The sequence below is a fragment of the Pelobates fuscus genome, chromosome 1 (assembly GCF_036172605.1).
Source record: "Pelobates fuscus isolate aPelFus1 chromosome 1, aPelFus1.pri, whole genome shotgun sequence".
In the NCBI taxonomy this organism is placed as follows: Eukaryota; Metazoa; Chordata; class Amphibia; order Anura; family Pelobatidae; genus Pelobates; species Pelobates fuscus.
The window spans coordinates 241908462-241929030 of NC_086317.1; the positions used below are offsets into that span (position 1 = coordinate 241908462).

The 20569-nt window shown below is 37.8% G+C and overlaps 1 protein-coding gene across 1 annotated transcript in view; it reads right to left on the reverse strand.

Annotated features, from left to right (window-relative positions):
* The window catches only part of LCK (LCK proto-oncogene, Src family tyrosine kinase), a 100569-nt gene extending 94852 nt beyond the window's left edge, over positions 1–5717 (reverse strand). The window contains exon 1 of the mRNA XM_063456008.1: positions 5425–5717. The gene's annotated coding sequence lies outside the window, so the exon portion shown is untranslated. The remainder of the gene's footprint in view (positions 1–5424) is intronic.
* Between the last annotated feature and the right edge of the window lie 14852 nt (positions 5718–20569).

The following is a 20569-nucleotide window of genomic DNA, read 5'->3' on the forward strand; positions in this document are numbered from 1 at the left end:
ATCTTCTTGCACGCAAAAATAAAGAATAAAAAAAAAAAAATAGAAAAAAATAGACAAGCAAACAAACTAACAAACACGTTTTTTTACTTCCATCATGCTCAAGGGATGTCACGGTATTCAAGAGTAAAATGTAAAAACAAAATATTTACTATATATATATATGTGTGTGTGTGTGTGTGTATATATTTGTGTGTGTTTAAATTCTTTAAAAGTGACATTGACAATATCTAATAACATGTAATAACAAAATAAAAAGTAAAAAAAGGGAGGGGGGAGAAAAGATAACGCAGCAATGAGACGCTTTCTACCAGGCTTGGCTACCAGAATCAAGCTGCAGATGTGTAATTCTGTCAGGGTTATTATATTTTGTTGCAAAGAGGGAGGAAATTTTATTCTGTAACAACAGTATATTTAAGACGATCAGATTCACTGTTCCGAAAAATATTCTTGTTTTCAACTCTGTTCCAATCATATTATGTTTGTTCCATCCCCTGGAACTGAGAAAATAATGTAGTAAAATTGGGATGGGGTGGGAGGGGGGGGGGGGGGGGGGGGAGGTTTAATGAACTCAAACTACATTAAATAAATTATGAATATCTAATAACTGCAGAATTTAGCTAAAATGTCTCTCAACAAGATGTATTAACCCCTTCAATATCATGCTGTTTGTGAAAATACACAACCAGAATTCACATGGAAAGTACCGTAAATCATAGTTTTGATGTATTATATTTTTTTCAGTATATATGGATAGAACATTCATTAATGTAAATGAAAATAAACATTTTGAAAAACTTTTAAAAATCATTTACCAAATAATGAAGTTACAGTTAAGACAAAATATATGCACTTATATGGCCCATGTATTTTCCTACAGAGCACCACAATTATGGAATAACCTCAAGGACACGGTGAAATCTTCATTCAATCTGAAATCATTTAAGAGATCTATGGCAATATACCTCAATATAGAATGCACCTGTCATGGTTGAATATATTTATTACCTGTTGTGTATTAAATTTATGTGTGTGTGTGTGTGTGTGTAAAAAACAGATACAATTTGTATCTTGTAATACCTTTTTTATTGGACTAACCAAATTTTTTAATGACAAGCTTTCGGGAGGTTCGAGGTTCTCCCGAAAGCTTGTCATTAAAAAATTCTGTTAGTCCAATAAAAAAGGTATTACAAGATACAAATGTTATCTGTTTTTTACATCTACATCACTGGACTAATACGGCTACAATCTCTACTTGTGTGTGTGTGTATATATATATATATAGTTTATATAGTTTATATATTGTATTTTTGTAATAGTGTATCCCATTGTAACAATGCAATGGTTTGTGGACCCAGGACATACTTGAAAACAAGAGAAATATCAATGTATTCATCCTGGTAAAATATTTTATAAACTCTGATACACGCACACATATGCATAAACTGATGCTGTATATATGCCTGAGAGTGTTAGTCTGGTTGTCAGTATCCTTGTGTTTGTGAATTTGTATATCTGTGTCTGGGAGCAGATCTGTGGGGGATGCGGCTTAGGCTGGGATTATGATTATTATTATTGCCATTTATATAGCGCCAACAGATTCTGTAGTGCTTTACAATATTACAAGAGGTAGGGTTTACCTGTAAATAGGACAATTACAAGAAAACTTACAGAAACAATAGGTTGAAGAGGACCCTGCTCAAACGAGCTTACAGTCTATAGGAGGGATATATGTATGAGGGGAACTGCCTGGTGTCTTGATGTCTTCACTGTGTTTATGGTTAGGCTGTGTTGTGTGGGTGGATGAATGTGTATAATGGTGACTGCATGCCTATGTGGATCGCTGTTTGTGTAGGACAGGCATAGGCAACCTTTGGCACTGCAGATGTTTTGGACTACACCTTCCATGATGCTTTGTCACCATTATGGGTGTAAGAGCATTATGGGGGGTGTAGTCCACAACATCTGGAGTGCCAAAGGTTGCCTACCCCAGGTGTAGGAAGTGACTCTGATGTTAAGTCTGGCAGGGTAAATGTGGAAGGATGACTCTGACAGGGTGAGCATGATAGGGTCAGTGGGGGGAGGGGTGGAGTAAATTAAACAACATCAGTTACTGTCACAGCATGAGTGGGGTGATATACCTTGTCTATTATTTTCTAACTATAACCATAAGATCTTATATTATGAATACTGAACATATGGCAATTTGACTGTTTGTATGGGTTGACTGGGATGTAACTGTGGCAGGGTGAAGTGGGTGGTTATTGTGATAGGGTGAGTGTGGCAAGGTAACTATGTATGGGGGCAGAGAGACAGAATCATGATTATTATTATTATTTAATTATTATAGTTGAGTCTTCTGTCACCATACATCAATCATGGACAGTTCTGAATCTTGCTGAGTGTCGTGGGAAATTGAGTTTCCTACCTCTGCAGTGTCTAGGTTACCAATACCTGATACACCTTCTCTCTTATTAGTTAACTTTAATCATAAACTCTTATACTATGAATGCTTAAAGAAAGATGTGGTAGAATGTTACATTTAATAAAAAAAATTCCTATCAAATCTACAAAACCCCTAATTATTACATGTCATTTCCTACTCAGGACACATGTTCAAGACTGGATTATCACCGCCTTGGACATTTTGAGAAATTATTCTGCATGAAGGCAAAAAAAATTACCCTGTAATGGATTTAGTGACAAGAATAAAAAATGATGTATAATTGACAATATATGTTTTTAATAACACTAAAAAAAACACAAAATAAAAAAAAATTAAGAATGACAATGATAGATATAGCATACTTTTGTCCCAAAACCCCACTCATGGTAATTCTTTTCTTTTGTAGGCCTTGGCGTACTACACAGAAAACCAGTGTCCAATATAGGGGAACCCCCTTCTGTTTGGTGTCTTGGTGGTACATAGTAAATGGTGATACACAGTGTTTGATATACTGCATTCACTCTAATTTAATGCACCATCAAATCTAATGCAAACCTCAATTTTTGAAACCTGGAAGCTGAAAAATGTTTTGCTGGCAATTGTAACGTGCATTATGCAAGATACTACTATACAACATTGTGCTACAATGAAAATGTTTTTCGCCATATACCAAAGTAACATTGATGGTATTTCAATTTTAGTGTTACATGTTAAAGGGATTCTATAGTGCCAGGAAAACAAACCTGTTCTCCTGGCACTATAGGTTTAATAGCTCCCCCCCCCCCCTCCCTTGGGGCCCCCTTAAAACACCTTCAGTCACTTACCTGAATCCAGCACCGATGTACCTCGGTGCTGCGTCAGACTTCGCCCACGCTCCTCCTCCGCTGACCTCAATGGCCGTGTGCGCACCTTAGACCTCCCCATAGGAAAGCATGATTCAATGCTTTCCTGTGGGGAAAATCTGAGGCTGAAGGTCCGTGAAGACGTCCAGCGTCAGATAACGGACCAAAAGTCCATTTGGAATCAGGAGGCCCTCTAGTGCCTGTCTGTTAGACAGCCGCAGAGGGCAGACTTACAGCTGCAATGTTAACATTGCAGTTCTCTAGAACTGCAATGTTTTACATTGCAGCACTAAGTGCAAAAGGGTCACAGCACCCAGACTACTTCAATTAGCTGAAGTGATCTGCGTGCCTACAGTGTCCTTTTAAGTCTATTCTTTCTTAATCCTCTTTCAGGAAGAAATTTGCCTGTGTGAATTGGCTAGAATGAAATTTGCCTGTGTGAATTCGCCTGTGTGATTTCTCCTATTTGAATTCAACAGTTTTAATTAGTCTGTTTGAATTCACCAGTTTTTATTCGCCAGAATGAAATTTGCCCCGAATGTAATTCGCCATCGAATCTAATGCGCATTTACATTTTGGAAACTTTATTTTTCAAAAAAGGTGCGCATTAGATTTGAGTACATACAGTATTTGTGTATATTATTATTATTTTATTATTTATATAGCGCCAGCAAATTCTGTAGCGCTCTACAATGGGATATGATATCAGGAACAGTTATACACAGGTTTAGGTTTATGTGGAGTCTTGTTTTGTTGGTTTCCATTTCAGATGTCTTATTTCACGGATGTAAAGGAATATAGAGAGATGGGCGCCATCTTAGACTGTAAATAAGTCAGCCTGAACTCAATAGAAAAACATGCTCTTTGCTGTATCTAACAATGGGTGTGAGTAGGAGATAGGATAAGCAGTGATTCTTAAAACACTTGTTATGGCACCTCAACAATTCGAGGTTTAGGAATTTCTCAAATTTGTTCCGATTCAGATAATGACAAAACCTGGCTCATTATGTCCATTCAAGACTCGATAAAGAACTGCACTAAGTTATAAAAAGGAAATTAGATTGACATGTGAACAAAATTCACAGTGGGCATTATAGACTTTTTATATGCCCGTGACCTTCATACAAACTTTATAAAGACAGACAGAGCAGTATACCAGCTATCACAATTATTAGCATTTATTAATATGTCACCACCATGTACAGGGGCTTCTTTTAGAACATTGACAGAAGTATACAAATATATACATTGGGACCAGAGTGTCTATCGTGCAAACTTACAATATAAAATGGTAATAGATAAAATGATCATCTGCTTTAAACATTTCAGATTTTTGATTTATTCCTTATATTCTAGAAAATAATTAACTACTGCATCACTAATACACCCGTAAAACACAGAAAACACAAGCTGTAAGTAGGCATCATTATTATTGTGAACATAATTTGCTTAATTGCTCTAATAAATGTATAGGTCATGGCATAATGAGGTTGTTGTTTTTTTTTTTTTTTTTTTTTTTTTTTTACTAAACAACAACAACCAAATTTAGAAAATATATTTTATCATTTCATTAAGTTTGGAGGTATTTCAAACTCTGCTATTTTAGCCTAACTTTTTAAACATGTTTTTAGGTTAAAGATAAATATTTGCTTTAATTACATATATTGTTAAAGTAAAACAGGATTAGCCGGGCAATAGAATGACTTAACTATGAAATCCCTCTTTATGTATTAGTGATCACATAATGTAATCTTTTGTGATGATTTAATATATATATATATATATATATATTTTTTTTTTTTTAATAAAAATAAATTTGTGTGAAAGTAGATGAAGTTAAATTACCAAGTTTAAGGTAAGAGAACAGATAACAAAGACTGTTTGTATGCACATAAAGATATTTTTAACAAATGGGGTAAACTGATCTGGAAAATGTAGATAACTGACAATGGAATTGCAAACTCTAGATCAAAATAGTGGAGCTAAGAAAAATATGGGGAAATATTTAAAATGTGCAGTTTTTGCCTAAAATCTGCAGGTTCTTTTATCACTTGTCTGCAATAAATGGTTCAATGCATACCCCAATATATATGTTGGACATGTCTTTATAATACTATTGTTAGTACATACAAGGTGTACCTTTGAATGAAGCTCTGATAGTAGCTCTCAATCCCAGTTCTTCATCTCACAAATGGCATCTTCTTCCATATACGATATCTGCAGTTTCTTTCTGTTCTGTGTATTCTGTCTTCACAACTGTGGCATCATTTTTTTCCCTTGACCTGAATATTTAGTTTTTGCTGATTATGTCCTCTTGCTCTTTATTGACTTTGTTGCTTGTCGGCTTTAGAAAAAAATATGATTTTTATATTTAATTTCTTTCTTCTATTGAGCTCTGTCTACTAGCTTTACTCTCCTTCTTTCAGTTTGCATGTCTCTCTCTCTCTCTTTTTCTTTGACATAGCTACCTAACTTCCTGCCCTTGCATCTCTGCACAACCGTGGTACAACCACAAAAGACAAACTGCTTATGTTGACTATGCGCTGACATCCGTAGTACAGAACTACAGACTTAAATCCATGTGTCTGACCCATGAGGCTGCTAGATATGGGGCCACACAAACCATAGGTCAACATCCAATATACTGACATTAATGACCAAAAACCAAATGGAGAGCCTTTGATTATTACACAGATTCTGTTGTGTGCTTAACATGTGATAAAATAGTTGTTATAGATCAGCATTCAAATACACAGAAATAGTGAATAAATAAAATAACAGGCCCATAGGGTACTACTGATAAGGCATTTAATCAGCAGATGATGTTACAAGCCAGTGCATACAGGGGAATAGCCCCAAATATTAAGGCTCCAGGACAAGATTGTCTCTTTCCCCTAGCATTTACTTTCTGATAAATGTTCATTAGTTGTCACCTATAGTATTGAACAAAAAGAAGAAATATCATGTGTAGCATTTCTACAATGTCTGACAAAACATACCTTGAAAAATATGGCTTTTTATAGTGTTATGTTTATTTGTCTTGACCAATTTAGTAGAATTTCCGTCCATCTCTTGTTTCACGTTAATCTAGCTATGTATTCACTGCCTGCAGGGGAACCCAGTTACACACGCAGCTTTCGTTAAAATACATCTTCTTCTCCCTTTTTATTTCTCACACATGCACACTTACAAAAACACAAACACTCGGACAGATATACAAATATTCTCAGCCCTACACCATTAAATATAACAACACACCTTTCCTGCCCAGATTATAGAAGAGGTGACAATTCAACAAATTACTGAGGTTGTTCAACCGCCTAGAGTTACCTTATCACAAGACACTTTGAGCATTATAATATACCTAACTAGGTTACATGGTATAAATGTAACATTTACTGGAATTCTATTGCCGAACAATTTACACACTCCAGATAACTAGAGACCAGTTATGGCATATGAACGAACATGTGGGTGCATGAGACCTCATAGAATGATGTTTGAGGAGTACTGTATAGTACATGAAACGAGGAAGAAATTGACAATACATATTTTCCTTTTGCTTTTCTGTTATTTTAATTTGTATTCCCTTTCATCATGCATAAGCTTGTAAACACATGTGTATTACTAAATTATGTGATGGAAATTGAAAATACTCAAATAAAAAATGTAAAACAAACAGTCACCTTTCATCAATATAGAAATACACAATACTTAGCTCCTGACAGCATATATATATAGAGAGAGAGACACACACACACACCTTCTAATACTATACTCACCAAGACATTCAGCTATCATCAGCACACAGACTGCCATACAATTGTCTCTAACAAATACAACCACTGTAACACTTAACTTCCATCAGCATACATACAATAAACTACTACAAGCTCATACACATAAATATACACTAGAATACAAACATTGAACATATAAAAGTTTGCAGCATTCTATTCAGGGCCGGAGTGGTCTTCCGGGATACCAGGAAATTTCCTGGTGGGCTGCGGCACCTGGGGTCAGGCAGACAGCCCTAATGCCATTTAAATAATTTTCCCGCCTTGGACGGTAAAAGACTAAGGGAATTAAGGAGGGAGGTGCTAGGGGCTGGTATGGCTGCTTTAAGGCTGCCGAGGGCTTGAGGGAGCACTGTAAGTCTCCCTTCACAATTCCTATCAGCTTTTCTGAGCATCTTCTGCTCCACCACTGCACTTAAGCCCCGCCTCCAACCTCAAGCAGTTGACCTCACCAGCAGGAAAATGGCAAATTCACCTCTCAGTCCTGTCACAGCCTTCAATACCCCTTAAAATACTCAGCAGTCAATGACTGAAAGTGATCTTTGTGTATGTGCGTTCTTACTACTGAGTGAGTGTGTGTGTGGCAGTGAGCTTGCCAGTAGCAAGATTCTGTGCGCATACAGTCTACAGTAAGATTCTGTGTGCATGACAGTGAGTTTGCCTGTAGTAAACTTGAGTGTGTGTCAGAGTGGTTGTCTGTACTAAGTTTGTGTGTGTGTACCAAGTGGGTAAGGTTGTCTGTGTATGTCAGTAATCTTATGTTTGTCAGTGAGATTGTCTGTCAGTAAACCTTGTTATGTGTTTCGGTGAGCTTATGTTTTTGTGTCAGTAAGCTTATGTGTGCCAATGAGATTGTCTGTCTCTAACCCTGTGTATCAGTGAGCTTGTTTGGTTGTGTCAGTGAGATTGTTTGTGCCTGCATGTGAATATGCTTACTGTATAATTACAATTTTATAGCATGACAGGAGGCTTCATATTTGCTTAAGTCTCTCTTTACTAGAACTCCACAGCAGCACATTAACATAGAGAGAAAAACACCAAAGACAAAAACATAAGGCATCTATAAAAGGCTCCTTCTAAGCAACCATTTCCTCTTTCTTTGCTGCTCCGCAGACAGTACAGATCAGAGTACCACTGCCTCCTGTTTTATATGGGTGGCTGTGTGTTTTATTACCTATATCCTTGGAGTGTTAATACCGTGTTTTCTCATTACAGTTATTTATTTCTGTTCACTCTATTTTCTGTTGTTTGTGTGCTTTCTGTTTGGCAGTTGTGGCTACCTGCCGTTAATTTGCCTTGCTTTCGGCAGGTTTAATTTGCCTTGCTTTCGGCATGTACCGCTTGGTGTTTCGTTTCAGTTTAATTGTTCGACTGCAGTTCAAGGAATCGACTGTTTTGCAGGATGAAGTTCAAGATCACATCCATTCTCCGAAGTTTCTTCCAGATGACGTTCATTGTTATGTTATATTTTTTTCCTTTAATTGGTTTATTGGCATTGTTGTGTACGTTATGTTGTCGCAGCGTGAAAGAAGAAATGGTGGCTTAGGAGGAGCCTTTTATAGATGCCTTATGTTTTTGTCTTTGGTGTTTTTCTCTCTATGTTAATGTGCTGCTGTGGAGTTCTAGTAAAGAGAGAGCAAATATTCGCCTCCTGTCATTAATAAAATTAAGATTATAGTTACACTAAAGCTAGTATAATCTACAATTTTTCTACCCTGAAAGGACAAATATTTTGCATTAAACAACAAAAAAAGAAATACCAGTAATAAATAATATCTAAAATAATTATTTTCTCACCCCTCCTGGGTGGTGTGTATATATGAGTGTATTCCTCATTCTCTGGTCCTCTGAGGCCTGGGAGACTTAGGGTTCTGAGCAGTATGGATTTTGAGTTCTGGACAATGATCACAGATATCCCACCTGGAATCTGCTGAACCTGCTCTCCAAACTTGAGGGTCACAGCCCCCAGTACTCCTATAACAACTGGGGCTTCTACTGCCTTCACTTTTTCACTTTCCACATCTTTTTAGCTCTTCTTTCAGTCCTTGGTATTTGTCCTCCTTTCATGTTTGTTCTTCCTGATGTTATGTTATAGTTACTTGGTATATATACCTTCTCCCACCCACAGTCTTGTTTCTAGCAATATCCCAGGGCGGGATCTTTTTGCTGCCATGGCCTATGACCAGGACAAGAAAATTACTGTACGTATGAATACATTTTCCCATTTCCTGGCTGTATCCATGGCATCAAAACAATATGTAATAACCAAGCAATAAACAAGGGGGGGGGGGGGGGGGGGAATAAACTGGCAAAATTCCAGATATCTCAAATGCCAAGTGTAGTAATCCAAACCAGAGTGACAAGACACACTACAATAATATCTCAATTACATGCTGAAAGTACACTTTTACTAAAGGGATGAAATTGTCCAGCTCTAACACCCAAATGGTAATGTTTACTGAAAGTATTGGCTGAGGACCATGTAGCTGCTCTGCAAATAAGTTCTGGGGAGACTTTAGCTGTCACAGCCCAGGAAGATAAAAGGGCTCTAGTAGTTCATCAGGTGCTGGGACTCCTGAGGCTAGATAACCCTGAATGATAATAAATAGGAAAGTATTAGCGCTATTTGAGTAATGTATATTTTGTCGTTTCTATATATATTAAATCTAAGTAGCTGCTATATCACCGTGAATATCTTTTAAACAAAGATGGTAAAAAATAGAAAGGAGTACCGGTGAAGCGCTTATGTATAAAATGAAATAGATATGGAAGAATATAAATACAAGTGTACCTTTAACCAATAATATTTCCTTTTTATGTTGTCAATAATTTCGTGTTAACCTTTAAACAAAACAAAAAGAGATACACAACATAGTGCAAACTGTATTTTTAAAAGAACAGGATTTTATGAATAAATGCCAATGGCAACTCACACTTTTCTGAGCCATTAAATCTAGCTCAGATTTTTGCACCTTAGGGTCCGTGTAGGCGACCCTCTCCCTTCTTTGTGTTTCTGCAATCCAATCCTATATAGGTACAGAAGGGGATATATAGTGCAGTATCGTCTGTACTATAAATAGTATATATAAAATAGTGAATTAGGTACTCACAAACCCAGAGCCGATGTTTAGGCTCACTTCAATGCGCATATGTGGTTAAGGACCACATTTCTTCTTTATATTAGCAGGAAAAAAGCCATAAGTGTATCAAAATGTATTATTTATTGACTATATTAAAATTTATTCGACAATAGTAAAAAATCTTATAAAAAAAAAAATATAACATAAAACTTATTTGGCTAAAAGTCCAATAAAGTCCAAAAAAGTCTCTGTGCTCACTTTTCCTCCAGAACGCCTTTCGCCAAAAGGCTTCTTCAGTTGGAAAAATCTGTGCATCCCTGAATGATAGCAGAAACTGTCCATCTACTGATAGCTTCCTTGGAGGCTTGAAGACCCCTCCTGGCCCCATTAGGTATAACAAAAAGTACACAATTCAGCTTATCTTTCACAATACATTTTTAAACATCTTATCAGGTCAATAGACAAAAGATTACTTTCTTCTTCCTTATCTTGTTTCTTAGGCTTTAGGTTATGAAGAACTTTTTCCTCATTGATATGGAAAGTTTTAGTAACCTTTGGGTGGAATTCTGGAATCTTTCTTAAAACAACCCTGTCTTTGTGGAAGATGGTAAATGCTTCATTGACAGACAAAGCATGGAGTTTGGAAACTTTCTGCCAGATGCTAAAGCCATCAGTAGAACTGACCTATGGTTCAAAGGGAGCTGATTGGAGGGTTTAAAGAAGGTAAATCCCACGGGGTAGCGATAGGTTTTATTGGAGGTTTAACCTTTAAACTGCAGCCAAGAATCTGGCAACATCCATGTCAAAAGCCCATTTGTGATTTGGAAGTCCGAAAGTGCTGATACATGTACTTTAAGAGTGTGATAGCCGAGACCCTGATCTAGTCCCAATTGTAAGAATTTCCAAAATATCTCTCGTAGAGGGATTTTAAATGTCTATTTTTTTTAGGAGTAGCCCATGCTGAAAATGTGTCTTAGACTTTGTAATAAGTGGATAATTTTGAGTGGTTTATGGCCTTTAGGAGGGTATCAGTCATGGCAGAAGAGAAGTCTTTAAACCTTTCCCTTTCAATCGTCAGATGTGTCTTTGAATTTAAGTCTTTCAAAAAGAGACTATCTTCCCACCTGGCCATAGATGTTGATATTTCAGAATACCTGCCCTTTCTAAATTTTTTAAATAATGCGGTCTCATGCCATGGGTGAACTGCCTATTCTGTAAAACTGGAATAAGTGGAGAGGGATTGTTGGCAAGATTATTCTTAATTTTGAACTAATTCTAGATATGTAATGAGTTTAAAATTAAGGGGCACGACGTTCCTAGTGTTAGTTTAGATGGTTTGTCAAGCCACATATAACATGATAGTGAGTCTGAAGTCATGAAATATAATTCAATCTCGACCTAACGATGATCTAATGGATTGGAGTGCCACATCACTACTTGAGACAATTGTGCAGCATAATAGTAAAAAAAGCTAATTCGGAAGGCCTAAGCCTCCTCATATAGAGTGCGGTATCATTTTGTTGTTGTATATATTATTGTGAGGTACCAGGAGTGGGTTACCCAGATATCCAGCACCTATCAGATGGAAGAGTGCCTGTACACTTCTCTTTATTGTAAGCCTCCTCTGTTCCTGGTTCTAAATAAAATATTCCTAGCTAATCTATGATGCTTATTTTAGAAACATAGAAACATAGAATGTGACGGTAGATAAGAACCATTCGGCCCATCTACTCTGCCCCTTTTGCCTGATAAAAGCACTATTGTTTTCTGCAGGCCATGATCTAAATAACTGTAATAACTGTAATTTTGAGAGGCAACGAAATAGGCTCATCGATCCATCCTTCCAAGTCTTTCTTTGTTCTGTTAATGAGAGGCCTGGAATTATCCAAATAACAGATTTGCATAAGAAGAACCAATCTTAACACTCAAATATTGAAAAGATGAGCTGAAGATCAGATAAAATTTTGATAATAGACAATCTATCTCAGCTTGTGATATATGGAAGGGCACAATACAGGATTTAGAGTAGTTTATTTTGTAGTCTAATAATCAAAATAAAGAAGGAAGTGACTAGTCAGGGTTAGCAATAGAAAGTAAAACATTGTCAGCATAAGCTGCAAAATTGAACATCTCTAAGCCTAATGTAACACTCTGGATCGTTCTATCTGCTTTAATACGATGAAGAAGAGGTTCCAATGAAAGAGCGAATAAAATTGGTGAGAGAGGGCACCCTTGATAAGTGCCATTGAAAATCTCAAAAGAAACTGCCTGTGATCCAGGAAGTTGTATCTGTGCCCTTAAATTAGAATATAGAGCATTGATTATAGTGATTAAAGAGACCAGAAATCCCCAGAAAATGAGTAGTTGAAACAGATAGGGATTATTTTCGGTATATTCAGATTAGACATTTTGCCCAGACCCCGACTATTTGGAGTGCAGCACAGACTGCACCGTTACTTTTTTAAAACTGTGTATTTCAGAGAGATGTAAGAAAGGCCTAATTTCAACTCTTTACTTGCATTTATATCAGGAACCATCAGTGTGGGGCACACTTATATATATGTCACAATGGGAATCAGACTTAGGAGAAGCCCCAGATATGGGAGTTTGGACAGATATCTGGAAAACAGCATTTAAAATATCAGTTTGTATGCTCTCACAGGAGCGAATGTTTTAAATTTTCTTTAGATGGCATGTAACTTCTGTTTACATGTATAGAATTGGCAGGAACCCATCAGATCTTTGCTGGCAATTATGTTGGTTTAGGGGCACTTACTTACATATGTGGTGGAAGTACCATAAAATGACTTACTTTTATATAGGCCGCCCTTCAAAGATCAAGTGAATTCTCTAGACCTAAAGAGGGAATACCCAAGCATTCACAAAAAATATTGTAGTCTATAACATTAGCAGCTCATGCTGGATGGCTGAAAACTGTTACTCCCCCAATAAGTAAAGTCATTTTGAAAATTAAGGATAATTTACTTGGACGAACTGATTTCAAAAGTCAGACATTAAATTCCATCCTTTTAACAAAGTTTGGGATTCATGGCGAAAGTTTACTACCAACAAGAAAAGATAAGAAAACCACAGTGTATTCTTATAGCCGTGACATCTAGATGGCCAGACAAGGTCACCCCAGAAGTGCTCAACAGGGGATTTGAACCTGGATACTTTGCTGTCCTGAGCCTGCTATCTGCCTTTTAGCCACAGCAGTTCCTAGTCCTTGGAAATGTTCTAGTCCTGTTAATCCTGGCTTGTCTGCCGCACCGGGAGCTGGACTTTGTCTATTGCTGTGCTTCACATGAGATTGATCAGTCATCAGCTGGGTATATAAGCACTGCCTCGCCCTGGGAACTTTGTCAGTTTTTTGATCCTGGTTTATGTGTTCAGTTCCTGTTTTCAAGTCTCCTGAATTTGTACTCCATATTGACCCTGGCTTCTGACTTTGTTTATCCTGGCATCCTTTGACTTCGGCTACCCCTCAACTATCCTGCTGTTTGTGTTCTTGTAGGTACTGCTTTGGAATCACCTTTCCTGCACAGCCCCAATACAGAGGTTCACAGTCCAGGTGGCTTCTTCTCTGGTCACCTTGGACTGTCTATCTGCAAGGGTGAGCATACATATCTGCCCTACAGACTCCAACCTCAGGTAAGACCTTGACATAAAGTCGGGGAATCACACGAATAGTTATTTTTTTGTTTGTTTGTTTGTTTGTACATTTAATTGTTTGATACTTTGTTTCTTCATTCTCTTTGAGATTAGGTATTTTAAAACTATATTTAAATAATAAATAAAAAAATTAAACTTCTTTATTAATTTTTTTATACAAAAGCCATATAGCCAGGGCACAGGCCCTGCACAGTAAGACATAATTAAAAACATATATAATACATAGACAAAACTTTACAACAACACTGTTGGGAAATGTTAGGAGGGATTTCTTCCTTTACCGCTTGCTACCCTTTTGATATTAATGTACCGTTTATGTTCAAGTTTAAATCCCTTGTCTCTCCATTAGTTTGAGCCAATGCTCGCATACATGCTGTTTGTTTGTATTAGTATCCTGAGACCTGCCTATTAAGGCTTCCATCCTTAGTTGGTAAAGGAGTTGTAGCTTACAATGATCCAAATTAAAATTTACAGAATTCTTCCAATTACGTGCCACGATTAGTTTTGCCACCGCCATACAGTGTAAATACATATAAACTTCTTTGGATTGTAGAATATGAATATTAAGTTGTAGCAGGGCATTTTCTGGGAATTTGTTTTCCTTTTAGTCTTTCTATCTCAGAGAAAACCTTTGACCATAACTCCTTCACCAACTCACACCGACCTCCATACAGGGAGTGCAGAATTATTAGGCAAATGAGTATTTTGACCACATCATCCTCTTTATGCATGCTGTCTTACTCCAAGCTGTATAGGCTTGAAAGCCTACTACCAATTAAGCATATTAGGTGATGTGCATCTCTGTAATGAGAAGGGGTGTGGTCTAATGACATCTACACCCTATATCAGGTGTGCATAATTATTAGGCAACTTCCTTTCCTTTGGCAAAATGGGTCAAAAGAAGGACTTGACAGGCTCAGAAAAGTCAAAAATAGTGAGATATCTTGCAGAGGGATGCAGCACTCTTAAAATTGCAAAGCTTCTGAAGCGTGATCATCGAACAATCAAGCGTTTCATTCAAAATAGTCAACAGGGTCGCAAGAAGCGTGTGGAAAAACCAAGGCGCAAAATAACTGCCCATGAACTGAGAAAAGTCAAGTGTGCAGCTGCCAAGAGGCCACTTGCCACCAGTTTGGCCATATTTCAGAGCTGCAACATCACTGGAGTGCCCAAAAGCACAAGGTGTGCAATACTCAGAGACATGGCCAAGGTAAGAAAGGCTGAAAGACGACCACCACTGAACAAGACACACAAGCTGAAACGTCAAGACTGGGCCAAGAAATATCTCGAGACTGATTTTTCTAAGGTTTTATGGACTGATGAAATGAGAGTGAGTCTTGATGGACCAGATGGATGGGCCCGTGGCTGGATTGGTAAAGGGCAGAGAGCTCCAGTCCGACTCAGACGCCAGCAAGGTGGAGGTGGAGTACTGGTTTGGGCTGGTATCATCAAAGATGAGCTTGTGGGGCCTTTTCGGGTTGAGGATGGAGTCAAGCTCAACTCCCAGTCCTACTGCCAGTTTCTGGAAGACACCTTCTTCAAGCAGTGGTACAGGAAGAAGTCTGCATCCTTCAAGAAAAACATGATTTTCATGCAGGACAATGCTCCATCACACGCGTCCAAGTACTCCACAGCGTGGCTGGCAAGAAAGGGTATAAAAGAAGAAAATCTAATGACATGGCCTCCTTGTTCACCTGATCTGAACCCCATTGAGAACCTGTGGTCCATCATCAAATTTGAGATTTACAAGGAGGGAAAACAGTACACCTCTCTGAACAGTGTCTGGGAGGCTGTGGTTGCTTCTGCACGCAATGTTGATGGTGAACAGATCAAAACACTGACAGAATCCATGGATGGCAGGCTTTTGAGTGTCCTTGCAAAGAAAGGTGGCTATATTGGTCACTGATTTGTTTTTGTTATGTTTTTGAATGTCAGAAATGTATATTTGTGAATGTTGAGATGTTATATTGGTTTCACTGGTAAAAATAAATAATTGAAATGGGTATATATTTGTTTTTTGTTAAGTTGCCTAATAATTATGCACAGTAATAGTCACCTGCACACACAGATATCCCCCTAAAATAGCTAAAACTAAAAACAAACTAAAAACTACTTTCAAAAATATTCAGCTTTGATATTAATGAGTTTTTTGGGTTCATTGAGAACATGGTTGTTGTTCAATAATAAAATTAATCCTCAAAAATACAACTTGCCTAATAATTCTGCACTCCCTGTATATGTAAAAAGGAGCCATAATATTTGCTACATCTCCAACACATCGCGGAGCTGGAATTGAACAATTTAGCCATCCTAGATGGTACAATATACTACCTGTTCATTATCTTAAATACCACTTCTATAATGTTTAAACAGTGAATATTTTGTTAATTGTTTGGGGTAACACCCAACACCATTCTTAAAATCTAAATTTCAAGAGAAGATCTTTCTCCCATTTTTGAGTTGCCAGATTAGTAGTTGGGGCTTCCATTTTTTGCAAGCCTCTTTTGGCTTTAGAAACGACTTTTTGTACCACCTCATTATTAAAGGAACACTATAGTCACCTAAATTACTTTAGCTAAATAAAGCAGTTTTAGTGTATAGACCATTCCCCTGCAATTTCACTGCTCAATTCACTGTCATTTAGGAGTTAAATCACTTTGTTTCTGTTTATGCAGCCCTAGCCACACCTCCCCTGGCTATGATTGACAGAGCCTGCATGAAAAAAAAACTGGTTTCACTTTCAAACAGATGCAATTTACCTCAAATAATTGTATCTCAATCTCTAAATTGAACTTTAATCAGATAAGGCTCTTGCAGGGTCTAGCAAGCTATTAACATAGCAGGGGATAAGAAAATCTTAAACAGAACTTGCAATAAAGAAAGCCTAAATAAGGCTCTCTTTACAGGAAGTGTTTATGGAAGGCTGTGCAAGTCACATGCAGGGAGGTGTGACTAGGGTTCATAAACAAAGGGATTTAACTCCTAAATGGCAGAGGATTGAGCAGTGAGGCTGCAGGGGCATGTTCTATACACCAAAACTGCTTCATTAAGCTAAAGTTGTTCAGGTGACTATAGTGTCCCTTTAAGTAATGAACTTAAAATATTGGAGCCCTCTCAGGGGTTAAAAAGAATATTATGTTTTATAAAGTTTATGATCCTAAAATAATTATACCATTCTTTAGGTGATATTTGAAACTCTTGAATGATTGCTGAGAATGGTTTGATATTATCATTTAGTAATAATTAGTTAATCTGCATTTTACATTTTAGAGTCCACCCCTCGACTTGTAAATCCCTAACAAATATTGAAATATCAGTTAGTTTGAGGCTTCTCTGCAGTTTATTTTCTAAACCACTCATGTGTTTCAATTTTTCCCACTCATATATTATTGAGGCGTTAGTCTGGCTGATTTAACCTGGGCATCTTTTGTCCCCATCCACATCAAACTACTCAGGTCCTCTAGTCCACTCATTTCTTTTTCCAGAGAGTACCAACCCTTTTCCTTAGCACTATACAATTGTGTCCGATTTAAATGAAAATAATACTTGAAAGATAAGTATGTTTTATATCGGGAAAATCAATGCCACCATCTCAGGTTTTCTGTGTCATATGTTTTTTTTTTTTTTTTTTTTTTATTAATTCTTTGTTGTTTTCCTATTCAAATAAAATTAACAAAGTCTCATTGGACCAAATCCAACCAAGGTTGGTTCATTCTTAAATGGAGCAGACGAAACATATAAGACCATTTGGGTAACAAGTAAGCATTAATTAAGTTAATTCAACCCCCACCATGTTAACTCAACATTTCTCAATTTTTTCAAAGAATTGTGAGTAAATCTGAAAATACATAAAAAATTTGTCTGAATCAAGTCCTTAGTTATTATCCCCAAGTATGGTAAGCTGTCATTAGTCCACTTGAAATTATAACTATCTTTCAAATGTGACCTACTACTTCTATCCCTGTTAATAGTCATCACTGTCGATTTATGCATGTTAACTTTATAGTTAGAAATTAAACTCTACTCTTCCACCTCCTTCATTAGGGCTTCTAGCGATTTGACAGGGTTGGTTAAGGTTATGATCAAGTCGTCTGCGTATAGATTCAGCTTGAGATCTTTCTGTTTGGTGGAGAAACCTTTTATCAAACGATATTTACATCGGTATTTATCTGTTGCTTTCGACTTTTGATGGATCTTTATCCTGCTTTAAAATTGGGAGAATTTTTTTGTTGGAAATCTAAATTGTGAAATGTTATAAAGCAATTTATATGTATTGCATACACTTACTTTTTTTTTTTTTTAAGACGTGATAATTAATGCATTTTGCTCATGTCTATAATATATAATATCTGTAATTTGAATTGCTCACATAAATTGAAAAAATTAAAAATAAATAAAAAAAACCTTTCCCTTTCAATCCCCATGCCTTCAGATTGAGGGAGGATGGATCTGGATGAAAAAACGGCCCCTGATGGAGGATGGGTGGAATATTTGGCAGATCCTATGGAGGTTCCTTGCAAATGGACAGAAGAAGTGGAAACCAAGATCTGCATGGTCAATACAGGGCTATGAGAATCATGGATACTTCCTCCTGCAGTAAACTTCTCAGAAGAGGAAAGAGAAGTGGAGTGGAGGGAAATCAGTATCCCAGTTGCCATCTGCATGACAGGGTGTTTCTTCCTGCTGATTGGATTCCAGACTTCTTGAGTGAAAGTTGAGTTTTCTGTTTTGGGGTTTCCATTAGGTCTACTTGGGGCATTCTCAATTTCTCATCTGAAAGACATAATCCGACAGGCACCACTCTTCTGGATTTATCTGTAGTCAGCTGAAGAAATCTGCCACTGTGTTCTTTTCCCCTGGAAGATTTACTGCAGTCAGTCCTAGAATGAGGGTAGGAGGGGTGTATATACCCGTTGTTTAAGTTAGGTTTCTGTCTAATTAGGATAGGGGGGAAGCTCAGAATTGGTGTGCTCAATGGATATGGCCAGAAAATAAATATACAAACGTAATATTAAATATTGCTTTACATGCCACAATGACTTATAGGGCTGGCATACATATTTTTCCAGGCCTGCTTTGTATTCCCAGTCCGGCCCACGTTCTATTAAGTGAATACAATAACACATATTGAAGTGGATGGGAAACATTGTTGCTGGGCATTGACATAGGTTTCAGCTTCTGCTACTCATGGCTACAAAATGTTCTTTCATGTTATATAATAAAATAGCTCTAATATAGAGCAACTCATGACTTCTTTTGGTAGGTCGCCTGCTTCTGTACAATGTCCAAAAGTAGATAAATGTCAGCGCTGTGCGATAGCACCAAATAAGTGTTTGTGGGGAAGCTGGGTATTGAGATAAATGTGTATGATTTCCACCTCCACAGCGGTGGTTTAGGAAATTAGGAGTATTCTGTGTAAACTTTGTATCCAACAGCAGTGATCACAGTAACGTATCTTCAAAGATACAAACCAAGATGAGAAAGTGCAACACAGTTTATTAATATGATTTAAAAATAAAACTCCAAATCCTTTAAAAAACTCAAAAATACACAGTAAAAAAGATGGTGTTTAAATCCTACTTTCCATCTAAGGATCCAAACAGAGTCCAGGATATGTAGCAGATAAGCAGTGTGCTGAAAGTATTACCACTCCCTTGGTGCAGTAGAAATCCAGAAAATGTCCAAGGATCTAGCCGAAATGCTGCAAGTTCAAATGGAGGGATGACAAAGTGTAACGAGAATATACCCCTACACGCAGGATCCAGCTAAACAGAAGACAGCACAGAGGAGAGATACGTCTACCGGACCTTAGAGTGGCCGGACTCGACGTATATAGGAGAAGTACAGATTCAGGAACGATCCGAGGTCAAGGGCACAAAGAGACAGCGTAAACGAGAACTAGCCGGGGTCTGGTACACAGGAATCAGCAAGCCGGCAAACAGAACAGACAAGGATAAAGCGAAAACGAAGTCAGAATACAAAGCCAAGGTCAAATACGGAGGAACACAACTGAACACAACAAGCGCTAAAGGGAACTGTAGCAGAAACCACGATAGGGCAAGGAACTAAGGGAAAAGGGTAAGTATAAGTAGCCTCCAAACTAATGTGATTGGCTCTTGTCACTTCCACACCCCCAAAAGGTAAGTGCATGGGGTGATTGGCATGACAGGAGCCAATGGGAGCCTTTTTGCAATTTAGGCTCCCACTGTCTCTTTAAGAGCGCGCCCGAGACTCGCGGCGCGCTCTTAGCTTCAGGCGGGACACGTGACCGCATCTCGCGGTCACTGCCCGTCTTCCTGTTAGGAGAGTCGGATGAGCCGTGCGCGGCTCGTGCAGCCGCAGGACCGCGCGCGGCTTGAAGAGAGGACCGCGGCCGGCCCAGGGATAAGTTAAGTAACGCTACACAAAGCACGTAACTGCCAAAGATGGAAAGTAGATGGAAAAAACAGCACGTCCCCACACTCTTCCCCAAATCTAGATCTAGTAATGATATGTGTCAGATGTCCAATAACTCCATTATTTACTATGTACGGTTTGCTTGTGATACTATGTATCAGTGGTAAACCTTTGCATAATGTGTGATATAAATTCAGACCCAGCTCATTAGGTCTGTAGACTAGGCCCAAGGGAGAGTGCGCAACTTAGCAGACAAGGGCACATGTATGAGTGTGGGAATGGACGAACTGTGATTGGATGTCATGTATGTGTGGGAGTGCTGTATGTGAGGAAGGGGTG